The 15,026-nt window shown below is 40.2% G+C and overlaps 1 protein-coding gene across 2 annotated transcripts in view; it reads left to right on the top strand.

Moving 5' to 3' along the window:
* The window catches only part of SKI (SKI proto-oncogene), a 123,394-nt gene that overhangs the window by 33,061 nt on the left and 75,307 nt on the right, over window positions 1–15,026 (top strand). The window lies entirely within an intron of this gene.

Genomic DNA, 15,026 nt, shown 5'->3' with positions numbered 1-15,026 from the left:
TCTAATGCTGTCTGGAAGGATTTGTTAGATTCTTTTTTCAGAAGGAGAGGCCAGGCGTGCATGCACTTTCGCACACGCACACGGTGCTGCCGCATTGGGATTTAAGGGCAAATGGAAGCCAGGGCTGTGACAGGAGGTGTGATTAGGAATACAATCCTTTCACAGTGCTTTGCTTTTGCATCTAAAGAAACTTCTGTGTGCTCAGCATTCAGATTCGCTGCCCCAGTGACATCACAGGCTGTCAGGACTGCAGTTACAGCAATACCACCAGCAGTGCTTTGCCTTTCCTGCTTAGTTTGCCTGAGACTATTAGAATCATTTACATATGTTAAACAGCCATTGTGTGACCCTGTGACAGTTTTATTTTATCTGCTCCTTCAAGGAGTAAACTGAGATAGAGAAAGACCTGATGGCTTGTCTGTGGCCACACAAGAAGTTATCTGGTGGACCCGCAATTAGAACCCTAGAGTCCAGGCTCTGCTGTGTTCTGATGACTGGATAAGCTCTTCCTCCTGGCATGCAGCCTAGGACCAGCAAGTCTTCACCTCCAGTGTGGTGTTCTGACCTCCTATTGTGTCCCCAGACCTGAGAATAAAAGCTGGGTGTCATGACTACCAGTCTCTTGTTTTAAGCAGCAAGCTGCAGTATGAGTGCCCAGAGGAAACGGTGTAGTCAATGAGGAGGTTGACCTGCCAGCTTCCATTGAACTACTGCAGCCTTAGATTAACTGAGTGTAGACTTGGTAGCTGCCCTGCAACTTGATTCCCTCCCTAGACACTGCTAGAACTTTTTGGATTGCTTTGATCAGTACTGCTCTAGATAAATACAGATATTCTCCCTTCTCCCCCCCCTTCGATTTTTGGGTTTTCAGCTTTGGGATACTTCCTTGGGGTCTGATTTTCAGAAGGTGTATGCCCTGCACTGTGAAAATAGAGGCCTACTAAAATATCCCAAGGAGACTATCCAACATAGAGGTTCCCAAAATCATTCATCATTTTAGGAAATCTGGATTGTTTCTGAAGTTATTTTACATCCACCCCACTTAGGTTTTCCTATCAGGCAATTGTTATGTGCTCTTTGCGTGCCTGGAAAATTATCAAATATAATGAAAATAAGCATGTTGATGGTATTGCATGGTCTTACCACCTGTATTGAATGTCCCAGATAAGCCTTGATGAATGTGTTAGCTAACTTGAGAAAGACTGCATAGTGGGAGGAGTATCATTAAGGGTATGGATTAGGACAGTCAGCTATACAGCAGTCATCACTGTGGTTAGGAGGATGATGAGACACTTAAAAAGGAGGTGAGAAGGAAACTTATACCAGGCTTATGTCAAAAAGCTTTTCTTTTAAAATAATTTCCATGCTTTTGATGGGATTCTGTGTTGGAGGCAATGTTACTTTCAACTCATCTTCATGTGTCTGTGCTGATATTTTTGATAACTATCTAAATGATTTAAAATTACATCTTAATTTCTGTGTGCTAACTTTGTATGGATTCTACAATTTTTATAGAAAATGAAATACACAAACACTTTAAAGCTTCACTAAGATTAAGAGAACCTGGGGGAACACATACTATTTACATTGTTTTAGATAAATATATGCTTTACTGTAATTTACAAGACTGGAGAAGAAAAAAACAGATATTTTTAAGAAATGTTTTTTGTAGTGCATAACTAGATGCAATTTAGCTAATCTCTGTTTCGTCTTTGTTTCTTCCCTTCTTCCTCTCAGTCATTTCCCAGGGATAAAAATAGATGTTACGCCATTTCACTTTGGAGATCCCAATTAACAAGGATATAAAGGAAGCTTGGTGTCTGAGATGTTGTCTGTTGGGATGTAGGTTTTTCTCTTAATGGGCCACAAACTTTAAGTTACTGCTCTTTCTTAAAAGGCTATTGGGACTGGTCAAAAGTTAGGTTGAAATACCATGCATATATAATTTCAGGTTGTACATGAATAGTATAAGAACTCTGCTCTGCAAGCTCTCTTATGGTTCCTTGCGATATAAATTGGCACATGAAAGTTGAACTGATGTCAGTTGGAGTTCTATGTCAAATTTTTTTCTTTTTTTTTTTTTAATGGCTGATACCTTTAATATAACTCCATTAATACCTTGGCCACAGTTAGGAAAGTTTAATCTTCAGGCCTGTATTGTTCCATGTGCTCCCTTAGTGTGCCTTTGCATTGACTGACACGCAGCTATAACCAGTAAACTATTAACCAGATAGCGAAATTCTCAAGAAATCCAGAATTTCATTAACATCACGAACAAAAAATTATGAAAGGTTAATGTGTATCTGGTCAGTTTCAGGCAATGTACAGCTCTGGTTTTGTATGCAGCAATTTCTCTCCCTCTGTGGCACATTTGATGTCTTGCCTCTGAGCCTGCCTCAGTTTTCCCAGTAAGTGCCTGATCTGTGTGCTGCTCTTGGTGGTGCTTTGCTTGTTTGTTTTTCTTCTACCTATTTGAATGGATGCATATGGACTTTGGCAATGTTGTACTGTCTTTACAGGTGAGATAGCAAATGTAATGTTCAGAATGTTCCTTTCCCCAACACTTCAGCAGATAGCTGGAACAAGGGGTTACAGTCTGCTTTGAGTGGAGCTTTTAGTCAGTAGCAGAAGAAAGATGTTCCTTAAAGAAAATCCATATGCTGCCTTTGGCCTGGTGAGATCTTGGAAAGACTTATTGTTGCCCTTTGTACACACAAAAAAATTAAGCAGGATCCTGTTTGGTAATATGGTGCCTCTTTGAAGAAGTAGAAAACCCAGAAACCAACCTCAGTGTAGGAGAAGAAAGATAAAAGCTTGGATGACTATCAAAATGCCCTGAGCTGCATTCAGAGTAGAGTTTCTTATGAGCATAAATTGTGTGGGGAGGGGGGAGATTAAACAGCACTAGATTGACACATCGCAATACTCTTTCCCATATACAGTGTTTCTCTGTGAAATGGAAATTGTGTTTAGCTCTGGTTCCCCCCCCCACCTGTATTCCACATTTGTGTGGGAGAAGTGTCTATATGGCATTGCATGTTAGGAGAACTTTCTGCAGAAACATGCTTTGCAAACTAATATTTATTTTAATGAAAGATGCTTATGGTATGTTACTTTATAGAGAAGATGCTGAAGGAGATACTTAACTATTTACCTGAACCTCTTACTTATTGCAAGAATTGACTATAAATAAACCAAAACTTTACGTATCTTGCTTTATAGTAAGCCTTGAATTCATGTTCCTTTCTAATAGTTCAGCTGTACATAGTTTGATTGGCTAGTGTTCATTCTAGGTTGGACTGGTTCCTGGATGATCTGTCACTTTGTTGAAGAAAAATTAGGGGTGTATGTGTAAATTCCTATTTTTTTTTTTAAGACAGTGAGTCCAGTTGTGTTCAGGCGCCACTATAAAAGGTATCCACATTCCACATACCCCTTTCTCAAAATGTTTCCCAGCACAGTGTTAATTAATAAAAAAACCCTCTTTTTTTCCCCCCTGGTGTTAACTTATTTATAGGCGAAGTACATGATAAATTCAGTAAATAACTTTCTGCATTTTTATAAGTATTTTAAAAGTATCAGATTTTTTGGCAGTATTGGAAGGATTCATGTGGTCTTTGTTTAGTGTTGGGATATCAGTTACATGTATGCAGTAAATAAGAGGGATGTATCAGCCCTTCTGCTGACCAGATGTTAGATGAAAAGAAAAACAAAATACAAAACCCTAAACCAAAAATGGCAGAAAAAAGGTGTGCTAAGAATTTACTTTTCAACTCTATGTAGGTTTTACAACGAATAGCAAGAGAACTTAGTATGGCCAAAATAATGTATCCTTTGTCATAGGAGTGAATAAGAACTCCATCATGGGAACAGAATTAGAAACCCTTCCATTTTTCTGGAAGTATGGAAGGGGGAAGAGCCGACAAAGATGAAGCTGAATTTCCCAAAGAACTCAAGGCTCATTTTTAAGGCAAAGAAATTTTCCCTTCCAGAACAATGTATACCTCTAAGAGAAGAGATTAGCAAAGTGTATTCATCCCCAAGTGGAACAATTGGGATACCGTGTTAATATTCTTTGGTTCTGGTTGTTACTGAACATTGGACTACATTGACCCTTAAACTGATTTCTTTTTGGGACTCATTCATGAGTTATTTACAGTTTTAATTCTGTTGTATCAAACCTACAGAAATTTGTTTGAAGTTGTCTAATCTAACATATTATGCACCTGTATGGGTTTGTTTTGGTTTGGTTTTGTTTTGTTCTGTGAAGGACTCTGATGTGTCCTTCATCCTTGAGGATGCCTGCTAACATTTGGGCTTGTTATTTAGCAAGAGTAAGATCGGGATCACAAGGAAAAGAGAAGTAATGAGTACTGTAAAGTCTTCTGGGACTGTCTCTTGTGTAGCAAATTATATCAGACCAGTATGAATCCATACAAGAAAAATAAAACTTAAATGATGATTGAACCTGAACAAATCTGCATGTAAATAAGAAATTCTACCTAAACCAACCATAGGTACTCATTTTGCCTGTGTGACTGTGTGGCTTCCTGCTAGCATTGGTGAATCTGTGCTACTGTGTTACAATCATGTACTGTACCACGCTGAATAAAGAGAACACCTAAGGGAGAAGAGGGAGCAATAAAATCCAACTGAAGTATGTGAGAGGAGAATCAATCCCCTAATTAAATCTAGGTGGTAAAAAGTAAGATACCTTCTGAGCTCCTGTCTATGCATTTCCTAGTAAAGTTCATGAGAAGTTAAAGATGTGCATAATTGAGAGAAGCATGGAGTTGAGGCTTTCTCTGGTTTTGAAAGGCTGAATTCTTTTCTTTTTCTTTTTCTTTCTTTCTCCCCCTTCTCTGCTCGTTAAAAAGGTGCTATTTGTGGTCATTAGGAGGCACCCAGAGCAATTAGGTCCAAGTGACCTTCGTGATAGCTATTCAAGACAGAAGCTAAAGCAGGGTTGTATTGTAAACAACAACAGAAAGGGGGTCACAGTAAACTTTATGGCGTGTTGGTATGTTGGGGGGGGGGGAGAGATTAGAGGATGATGCAGTCAGCATCCCTGTAAATCTTATTTATCACTGATGTGGGGGAGGATACCATATCTGAGGGGAATCCTAGGACAGTGAGGTTGTGAACTTTGGGGTTTTATCAGTTAAAATGGCAGAGGGAGCAATGGAAGAAGGAGGGAATGAAGTAACAGAAAATAAGGCCAAGTGACTCAGCTCTGACTGTGAACTGCTTGTGGGCTGGAGTTAGAAAGAAAAAAATACTCCATTAACTGTGGTATGTAAGAATGACCATTCTGCGCATCCACCTAACCCAGTATCCCGTCTCAGAAAGTGGACAACAGTAAATGCTGAAGGAAAGAGAAGAGACTAGGCTAAGCATACAGAGATACTTTCCCCAATATATACTCCAGCCAAGTGAGGCTTAAGGGCTTCCTGAGTTGGAAGTTACGTCTTTGTGTTTAATGCCTTAAGGGACTTTCCTTCCTTGAGTGTGTCAGTACTCCATTTTATCAATGATGATGTCTGCAGTGAAAAGCTAATTCTGATTGAGTACTGGAAAAGTCAAGTTATATACAAACAATCACTGGCATTTGAATTGCCATACCTCATCATCAGCTGAGCTATGATAAGCAAGTGGGTATATGTAGTCCTAGCCTATTATAAGTGGATCTTAAACAAAACCTATTTGCTTGTATCACCCTCATGGCATTTGCAATGGGATAGTGGTGTACCCACCCACTTCAGTGCAGATTAACTGGAGATGGTAGTTCCTTTAGTTTCATAATCCTGTCTGTCCCTGTAGGAAGAACCCTTGGTGTCCATGCTTTTTTAGCAATAAAGATCTGTGCAGCTGCATTAATTGAAAGAAGCTGTGCTGATTTACAACAGCCCTTGAAGTAGAAGCAGCATATGACACTGTTTAGGCAAGGAAATGTCCAGAGGAACATGGTTAGGATGTATCAATAACCAGATTTGTTAAAATGGAGTCATGGATGGATCTGCTGCCTCCCTAGTGGCAATTCCTACTTCTTTGGAAAAGGAGTCCATGAGATTTTTTGGGGGTTTTGGTGGGAGGTTTTCCAATTTCTTTGGTGTCTGCTTGGGGGAGATGAAAATCATCTTTGTCGTGTATTCACAAGTTGAATGGCGATGGGTTAGAGCAAGAGGAAAAAAGGATTCAGGGAAAAGAATCTGGACAGTTACGGCAAAACAAGATATGAAGAGTTGTATGCAACTGAAGTAGAAATAGGAGTATCTTCCCTCCCTGCCCTAGGCTCTGCAGTATTGCTTAGTCTTAGCACAAGCAGGTGTGGTTGGAAGCCCGGAGCCTGTCTGTGCGGGGAAACTGAGTGCAACCGAAAGAAAAGTTAAGAGTCCAGTGTATCTTCCGCAACAGCTCCCTGCCTGGGCTTTCTGTTCTAGAATAAAAATGACTATTTCAGAGCTCTGCTGTGGAAGCTCACTAGTCACTATGGCATAAAATGCCTTTTATTCTAGAGTGCTGTATCCTCACGGGAGCCATTCTGGAATAGGTGTTGCAATTTTTTGTGTGTCCACAAGCCAGTATCTTTAAAATTGCAGTTTTGCTTTACCTGTGGTGATTGTGTTCCCTCATTGAACAGCAATCAAGAGAAGAAGTAGTTGCAAAATGCTCCCTAAGGCAGAGTGTCTCTAACCCTTGTTTACATGGCAGTATCAAAGTTTAAATCCATTTCTCAGGGCAAGGAGAAGCTCATCTTGTGTTTGCCTCTTAAACACGTTATATACTTTCGGTATAACGTAAATGTTTTACAAATAGCTAACCTGCTGCTGATTCTAAATCTGGGCGTGAATTCCTTGCACAGAATTGGAAACACATTGGTACAAATGGGATCAGCGTCTTTTAAGGTTTGAAGGTCTCTGCAGCCTCCCGTGGTGGGATGGGTAGAAAAAGGTTCGGCCCCTTCCAGTTTTATGTGGGGTCAGGCAGTCACTGTGGATGGAAGAAGGTTCTCAGTAGAGTCCACCATCTGGCAATCATAAAACAAGTAATCAACATTTTTTTGAGGAGGCTGGTGAGGAAACAAGCTGCAGACGATTGTCGTGAGATCACGGCCCTGCACAGACACCTTTATGGCTTTTCTCTGTTCTGGTTGGGTGTCTGCGCTACGGGTCAAAAGTTCAGGCTGTCCTCTCCCCCTTCTTTTTTCTTCCAAAGATGGGAATTAGGCAGGGGACTGGAATGCCGGGAGACTGTAAAATGGCTTGTCCTCGCTAGCCCCTCCTACCCCTTTCTTTCCTTCTCCCGTATGTTGCTGCTCGTGTTGTGGGTGGAGGCTGGGCGACGCAGGCTCAGATTGCTGGAGCACTTGGAGAACAGAGAAATTAAACACAGCTTGAACTTTGTAAAATGCTGTAGTTAGATGAAGTGCCAGGCAGCCTCCCAAACAATGAACTGGCAAGTTCAGGCTTTTTGGTTACTTTTCTTTTTTTTCCTGAACACAATTAGTAGCTTATAAAAGGCTGTTATGCTGCTGTACCAGACCTTGGAGGAAAACAAGAAGATGAAGATTTTGGAGACTGCTGTTTATAGTAGCATGCAAAATTTTTTCGAAAGAGATGATGCATTGTCAGTAGAGCACTTCTGGGCAATACTGTCACAGAAGCAGATGACATTAAAGGGGAAAACAGGTCAGTGATTCAGCAGATCTGATACTTCTTCGAGTTATACCGTAGGAAAGTAAAAGTTGGAATAACTATATAAGGTTTTCTCTTCTGCTGACTTGCATGTTGTATACGGTTATAGCTCCTCCCACTCAGCTACTTACCCAGTGATGTAGCCACCCTCACTTCAAGGGTGAAGATTCCAGTTTACCAGATGTGACAGGAGTAACATCTGACAGATATGGCATGCTTTGCGCATTAAACGAATGCCATAACAGTTTGGCCTGATTCTCCTTCTCATAATGAAAATAAGGAGCATGAGTAACTGCATCAATGCATGCAGCTACACCCACTGCAGAATCAGTAGGCAGGCAGAATGAGGCTTAAGATATAACAACAACAACAACAAAATTCAGAGAATGCCTGAAACCAGGAGCAAATATAAAATACGAGGGAGGTTAAACTGTGAATATGGAACATTTCTTAAGGCGACAGATGAGCTTTTTCTAAATAAGAGAACTCGATTAATTTCTTTTTCTGAATAATAAAAACCATTTTAAAGCAGCCATACCTGGTTAATGTGAATCATTCTGTAAACTGTTTTTTCCCCCTGCACAACACAGAACTGCCAGATTAACAAATATGCTGGAATGCAGAATGCACATCTGGTCTGCATTACTGTGGACCCGGCTGTAATCACATGGAGAAAGCTACCTTGGGTTTTTATGTAGAAATGTTTGTATTATACAAAACCCCTGTTGCCAAGCAATTTTTATTAAAACGGCCAGTTTATGCTCAATATAGTGTCCTGCTGAGGAGCTCAGAATACCATGAAAATCTATGCACAGCTTCACTCCCATTGTTAAAGTTCCAGGGCCTGAGAGTAACCAGCGTACTAGCTGATGGGTGAATGCTATCTGAGTTTTTGTCTACACTAACACTTTTCTTTTTGGAATATCTAGTTGTTGCTGCCATCTTGACAGCCTTGCCTATCTAAGTCATCGTGGATTGCTAAGGAAGCTGGAATTATAACCACCATTTTGCCTGAATGCTGCAGCAGATCTGAATGACATGGAAATTAAAATATCACTACCTAGACTAAGCTAGTACTCCTGGTGGACCTTTAGTCTAAAAGTGGGGAATTAAACCAAAATGTATAGTAGCCGAGGGGAGCATGGCAGGGGTTAGTTTTGAGGGCTGGAGGGTTTCTAATGATGCATGGAAGATTAGAAATGCTTACTTTGAAATCCCAATTCTCAGGACATAATTTTAGAAGTTACTTAGGATAATTCTCTTAGGGACTTAAAATGATTAAGATTTACTATGTGCTTTAAAGATGCTTCACATTAGAATACTGATCTGACCTGACTAGCAATGCTTTCGAGAACTTGAGTCTAAAAGTGTTACTATAAATCCAGAAGTTTGGCTCAGTGAAATTTGGGTTAACAAATATCCCTGAAACTTCTCACACACAATGCATATTCATCTAGACATACTGGGGAGGTGTCTAGTAGTAGAAAGTTAGAAATAAATATTAGCAAAACTCTATACTTCTTTTATTACCATCCTGCAAGAGTTAGAAGAGTTGGTACTCTTGGTAGATTAGGAAAGCTTCCACAACATTTTTCAAGAACTGAGACTCTCTTGGCTTAAGGATGTTATTTTGCATTTCCAACTAAAAGCATACTTCGTAAACCTTAACAAGTGGCACTAAAGGTCATAAGACAGGAAGGGGAAGAAGGAGGGCTGATTTCTTAGTGTTGTGTCAGTCACAACTGTCTACCGGAAAACCACAGAAACCTACCTTAATCTATGTAGACGTCCAGTCACAACATACTTTGGCCAAGTGGTTTTTTCCTGTCCAGCAATTCTGCATGTCCTCATACAAAGTACTTTCTTTTACCCAGTGTGTCCAGTGGGAGATCTTGGAGCTGTTACAGAATGTGTCCAAGTTTATATCCTGCTCTGGCATAAATGGTCTTGTTTTAGTTTGTTTTAACATGCTGTTACATAGAGAAGCAAAGACTCTGATGGATAGAGAGGCTACAGGTGGTTCATCTTCTTCCAGTGTCGTTTCTTTCATTTCACAATAGGGGCATATTTGCATGCAGATGAAGAAAAACTTACACAGTACCTGTCCAGACTGGCTGGAAGAAATTGAATTTTTTTTTTCAAATAGATGTGACAATCCTTGATGGTTTTTTGTCACTGTGGTGACTTGTGTGACTACTTCCTTCAGTTCCAGTACACAAAGGTTTGCCCTACCCTGGAAATCAGTTTAATCTTCAGGTGCTCTGTCTGCTCACTTGCACAGGTGTGCATGGGTGGTGAAGTGGCACAGGGCATGCAAGATGTTCCTGCGCATCTAGAAGCGCATGACTTGCATTCTGGTCACTTGGCAAAAGTATCTGTGGTTGAACAACACTGGAATATGGCATGTAAAGTGTTTGGAGGGCATCACTCGGGTACCCTACTGTTACTCAGTTGTGCCTTAGGGGAAAATGCCTGCAGTGCTTTCTGTGGCAACTAAGTAAGTCACAGTCCTGCTCTAAATATGGAAACACATGCTTTGATACAGAAGCCATTTCAAAACTGCTGTGTTCTTCTTGTTTCAGCAATGATGACCTAAGAACTGGCTTAGTAGACTAGATCTAAGGTTGATTTAGTGTAGTCCATTCCTAAGAGTATCTAGGTAGATGCTGCAGGTACAGTTATTACAAAGGCAAACATCCAGTGATACCTTCCTAGTATACCTTCCCCAGATACTGCATGCAGATCCAGAACTTCCTGGCCCTTTTTATTATGTCTCGATGGATTTTTCTTTCACAAATTCCTCTGCTTGCTTTTGGAGCTTTTACAAGCTTTTGGTATCCACCATATCTTGTGGCAATGAATTCCCCAGTTGTATTTGAGATATGAAAAACATCTCCTTTTGTTTCTTACCCATTTTCCCAGATGTGTCAGAGAACCTAGAGGTAAGGGAATTTCTGGCACCTTGACCTTATAAAAGAAAAGCTATCTTTTACACTGTATTTTCTTCAAAAAGTAGCATTTACAGGCCCTTGCTTATTGTGCTTATAAAAGCTGCTCTGTAATATTGTTTTAAAGTGGTGGTTGAGATATTTCAACTTAGTAATTTTAATGCTTGTATGGGAAAGAAGAAGTGCAAGCAAGGAAAAGAAAGTATATTGTGTGCTGTTTAGCGTTAACAGCTTGTGATAACAAGAACTCCTGTGAAGCCTACCTGTTGTGGTTTAACCCAGCAGGCAGCTAAACACCACACAGCCATTCGCTCACTCCCCTCTGCCCCCAGTGGAATGGGGGAGAGGATGGGGAAAAAATAAGTAAAATTTGTGGGTTGAGATAAAGACAGTTTAATAGGACAGAAAAGGAAGGGAAAACAATAATGGTGATGATGATAAAAGGATATACAAAATAGGTGATGCACAATGCAGTTGCACACCACCTGCTGACCGATGCCCAGCCAGTTCCTGAGCAGCGGTCACTGCCCCCCGGCTAACTCCCCCCGATTTATATACTGAGCATGAGTCGTATGGTATGGAATATCCCTTTGGCCAGTTTGGGTCAGCTGTCCTGGCTGTGCCCCCTCCCAGCTTCTCGCTGGCAGGGCATGAGAAGCTGAAAAGTCCTTGACTAGTGTAAGCACTGCTCAGCAACAACTAAACCATCAGCATGTTATCAACATTATTCTCATCCCAAATCCAAAACACAGCACTCTACCAGCTACTAAGAAGAAAATTAACTATATCCCAGCTGAAACCAGGACACTACCTTAAAGAAAGGGTTCAGATTTTTTCTTTTTTTACCTAAGAGGAGAAAATAGTATTGTTAAGCATCCCAGCTGGATGCTGGAGCTCAGGGTGGGCTCTGGGTATACATTAAATGGTGAGCAGTTTGTAGAATCAGGTCCTAAGATTTTACACATCTGGGATCCACAACATACTGTGTCCACATGGAAAATCTGTGTAATATTTAACCTAATGGGTGAATTTAAACTCATACAGCTAAGTCAGTGCAGCTGTATTTGGTATGTGTGCAAACAGGCCTGATAAGAATGGTCTTTCTGTTTAGATTTGTCAGTTGGGAACATCTTAAAATTAAGTATAATGAACACAAAATATGAGTCCATTGCTGTTGACACCAGTTTAGTTTGAAACTAGTGCATGATGTTGGTGTTCCTTTCCTCATGCACAGTTTAATTGCTCTCCTTTAAAGAGGAAGTTTAAATCTCCAACTGAGTGTATGCCAGACTCCTGACATGCATGACAATTGAACTGTGTCTTTTTCTGCCGGCTATTTAACAACACTATCGGCATATAAAAATCACTTAAATCAAATTACTTGGCCTAGCTGAAAGCGGTTAGGTGCAAAGATAAAAATAAGGTAATACGAAGTCTTGTTAGCATAAAACTGGATTTTGCCCTGATACTCTTATTACAGTGATGATTTAAAAAAAAAAAAAATTACCCCTGTCCTGTAACAGTAGTTTGTACAGCTTATTAAAACCATATACATCCATGCAGTGAGGTACTACTTTCCCTTTATTTATACTGAACTTGCTCATTATATTTAAATTTTTTTTTTGTTATTGCAGGAGCCCTGTTAGAGCTTTAGATGTACCACCTTTTTTGAACACATTTTCTTGGCACAAATTGGTGTGTTTTGTTGGTCTGTCACATCAAGCAATATCCTTGTCAGTGCCAACTAATTGCTATCAATCAACTGGTGAGCATGAAAGGCTGGTCTGAATGTTTATTAAAGCATGTTAAAAAGCACAGGACACATGATTTCTTGTAAAACATGAGGCTAGAAGGGTGGTTCTGTAGGAAATAGGCTGACACGTCTACATTTTGCATTTAGGAACGGCCATGCAGGTGGGTAGATGAAGCAGGCATGAGTGATTTATGTCAGGATTTAGTGCCTGTCACTTGGGAGTGAGTGTGAAAGCGGTCAGGAAGAAACCGTTCCTCCTTGATTGCTGTAGGGACCATCAGGGACCATCTGCTTGCTTACAAACTCTGCTTGCATAGTTGTTACTGATAGGATGATAGTATAGGGCAGCAGAAGAATGCAGGTGATACTTCACATAATATAGCTAAAATAACCCACTAGCATCCTACTTAAATAATTTAGGGGATAATTGACTTGAGTATGAATTTTTCCTTTTTGTTAATTCATTTGTTTGCAGGCTGTTCATTTTAGTGTATGCCTGCCTCTTTGATTGTCTTGGCATCCAACTTGACATTTAAATTGTGTATAATTTATTAACATAACATCAGTTTGTAGCCTAGTTGTCCAGGGCTGTTGTTTTTTCTGCCTGTGTCGCTCAATGGTTCAAACCCAGGGATCTCTTAAAAGGCTTGCAAGCACTGGGAGTAAGGAGCTGCAGCCACTGCAACTACCAGGAGTCTTTCCCCCATGGAACTGTCGTGTCTAGTACCTTTGTGTAGATCCAAAGCTCAAAAGGTCATAGCTCTTGTGTGTGTGTGTATTTATTACCTTCCGTTTAGTTCTCAGGAGTCCCATTTCATGACCATCATCAGTCCTGGCCAGGGCATCAGGCAGGTCAGGGGTGTTATCTCTTTTTTTTTTATGACTCTTGAATGTTTTTTTTAGGAGTAGTCGTCATTCTTTCTCTTTCTTACAAGCTCATTTGAAAGTTCTAGAAGTAACGTTGGCTATCAATGTTTGAAACATTTTTATTCTTTAGAGAAGCTGTTTACCTTAATTTTAAAACAAGACAAAAACTGCAAAACCCAAAGCAATTGCAAGACTTCACAGCTGCCTAGAATAACAGCCCAAGTATAGGAGAAATAGCGGGGTTGAAAATAGGGGAGAAATAGCTATGCATCATTCTTTGTCTCTCTCTTCTAACAACAGGAATCCTTCCTTTACCCAGTGAAGGACTTGTATACTACTGCTTACTGATGCCCAGTACATTCATAAACCATTTCAAGGGCCCTCAGGATTTTTTTTCCCCCTTGAAAATGTGAAACTTAATTCTGGGAAATGTGACTTGCTATGACAAGAGGCACAAAGAAAATACACCTAAATTGTGATGAGAAATGAACAGGCTTGGGGACAAGGAGCAAGAATCACACTTCCCCCCGCCATCCTTTTCTTGCTCTGTCTGTGCTGGATGGTGGAATAGGTAAATAATGCATATTTTGTGTCTTGTATTTAAATTGTGATGTTAGTGATGGAAGATTCTTTCCAGATAAATGTCTTGCTTTCTGACTGGAAGACGTGTTTTGTCCTTACCGTGACCTTTGAAAGGTGGAGCATATCTGCTGTTGTTTCACAGGGGATTCCTTGTGGTTTTGGGACTCTTATTTTGTAATAGAATTAGTTTAGTTCTGCCCCTCCCAATTTATTTAAAACAAGCAAGCAAACAGAATGTAAACATATTATCATTAAAGCACCTGAACACCAGAGCTATGTATTATTCTTTCTTGTTAGAAGACATCTGTCTTACCATTCCTATGCATTGTAATCAAATTACATTTTAATTTCCTTGTAAACAGTATAGGAAAATATTTTCCAAATGGATTCCTTTAGGGCTTTGTTGATAAGAGACAGTAACAGGGCATTTTTCTGCAAAAGTACGGCAAAGCTGCTGTTCTCTATTAGAGAATTTGTACGTATCTTCAGAGAAATATCTAAGAGCACTGATTACTTTACCCAGGTGGACTGCTTGAGAAGTGCATGTTCCCCAGTTGCATATTAGCTTTCATAATTCACTGGTACCTTTTCTAATCCATCACAGTTACCTTCTGAGAAAACCCCTGAAAAGTTAGTAGAAGGAGACCTGGTCTTCTGCTGAGGTAGCCTAACTAAATACGTAATGGAAAATAGCCTAAATATTGAAATAGATCTTTAAATTTCATATGCTACCTTAAAAACAGGCTGATGTTTTGGAATAGTGTTTTTTCCTTAAAAATGAAAAAATACAAGACCCAAAAAGAAACATTTGCTCATCAAGTTGTGAAAAAATTAAGGCTATGAACAGGCAGAAAAATGAAGATGTGTTTAATTAAGATAAGGATCTCCACAGGAAAATGTCGTGGTTTAACCCCAGCTGGCAACTAAGCCCCACACAGCCGCTCGCTCACTCCCCCCCTGGTGGGAAGGGGGAGAGAATCGGAAGGGTGAAAGTGAGAAAACTCATGGGTTGAGATAAAGACGGTTTAATAAACAAAGCAAAAGTTGTGCACGCAGGCAAAGCAAAACAAGGAATTCATTCACTCCTTCCCATGGGCAGGCAGGTGTTCAGCCATCTCCAGGAAAGCAGGGCTCCATCATGCGTAACGGTGACTTGGGAAGACAAACGCCATCACTCCAAAC

The sequence above is a fragment of the Aptenodytes forsteri genome, unplaced genomic scaffold, assembly GCF_000699145.1.
Source record: "Aptenodytes forsteri isolate BGI_AS27 unplaced genomic scaffold, ASM69914v1 Scaffold16, whole genome shotgun sequence".
Classification (NCBI taxonomy): Eukaryota; Metazoa; Chordata; class Aves; order Sphenisciformes; family Spheniscidae; genus Aptenodytes; species Aptenodytes forsteri.
Note: the sequence above shows the minus strand (reverse complement) of the source record. Positions and strands in the feature narration are given on the sequence as shown.